The sequence below is a fragment of the Belonocnema kinseyi genome, chromosome 7 (genome assembly GCF_010883055.1).
Source record: "Belonocnema kinseyi isolate 2016_QV_RU_SX_M_011 chromosome 7, B_treatae_v1, whole genome shotgun sequence".
NCBI classification, from domain to species: Eukaryota; Metazoa; Arthropoda; class Insecta; order Hymenoptera; family Cynipidae; genus Belonocnema; species Belonocnema kinseyi.
In genome coordinates, this window is record NC_046663.1 from 74,107,834 (window position 1) to 74,109,216 (window position 1,383).

Consider the following 1,383-nt stretch of genomic DNA (forward strand, 5'->3'; position numbering starts at 1 on the left):
CTGTCTTGACTGTTTGACTTTCTGTGTGTCTCATTGTATGTGGAAATGCATGCGAAGTGTGCAGGGTGCGTCGGACGTAGGTTGGATCCGAGGGGTAGGCAACTTCGAATTTTAATGTAAATCAATTACATAAACGAATTTAAAATTTCAAATTACAGGATTTCAAATCGCACGTAGATTAAAATAACATATCTTTAATAAAAATAAATAGGAGAGATGAAACGAAACAATTGACATTTTAGAATTCCACATTTGACAATCTCAATATTATGGCCTTCAAAATCAAAAGATTTTAGAACTAGACTTTCAAATCTAAGGCCTCACAGTCCCTATCAGATCAAATATAGGGACCAACAAGTACTTTTTATTACGCTCATAGGGTACTTTTTTCGCGCTTAAAAGTTAACAAATTCAGGGTAAATTCATAGGACTTCAAAACAGTCAAAATTAAATTCAAATGAATAGGAAAAAAAATTTTGAAAATAAAAAAATTGTATTGATTTCCATAAAATTGAAATATTAATTTAAAGGAATTTAAGGTGAACGAGAAGAAGTCGATAAAATCCATAAAAATTCAAGGAAAAAAATCTAAATGAATTAAAAACAATTTGAAAATATGACAAAGCTTTATTGAATTCAGATAATTTGACCATTTTAGAAATAAATAATATGGAACAGCTTAAAAAAATTTCAGGGAATTCTAAAGAATTTGATAAGAGTAAAGACTTCACGATGAATTAAGCAAAAATATTTTTAAAATACATTGGATTGAGTAAAATTGAGTAAATTTAGAAGAATTCAAAATAATTTAAATAATTTAGGATAAATTTATAAGAATTCAGGGCGAATTCAAAATGAATTGCAACAAAAAATTGAAAATCTCTTAAAAACTTTGAAACTTTACGAAATCATTGACTGTTTGTAAATAAATTCTTTGGAATCCACTAAAAAATTTTAATCCTATACAATCCCTCAAAATGAGTGAAATTCTGGGAAATCCCTTGAAATTGTTTAAAGCATTTGGAAATTTTTTGGAATTTTTTTGGAATTTTTTAAAATGCCTAAAAATAGAGCAAATCCATTAAAATCCCATTAAATTACTAAAGTGAAATTAAATCACTTCCTGTAGGAAAATTCTTCAGAATCCTCTATGTAAAATCGTTTGATATATTCCGAAGTTTTAAACACTTCTTTCTCCTAAAGTATTTCAACCGCTTGGAAGACCCTTAAAATTAATAATTTTTTTTTCAATCCTTCGAAACTTTCAAAATTCCCTAAAATAGTTGAAATCTTTTAAAATCCCTTGAAACGTTTAAAAGCTCTTGAAAATATCTTAGAATTTTAAAAATACCCTAAAATCTTAAAAATCCCTTCAGATTATTA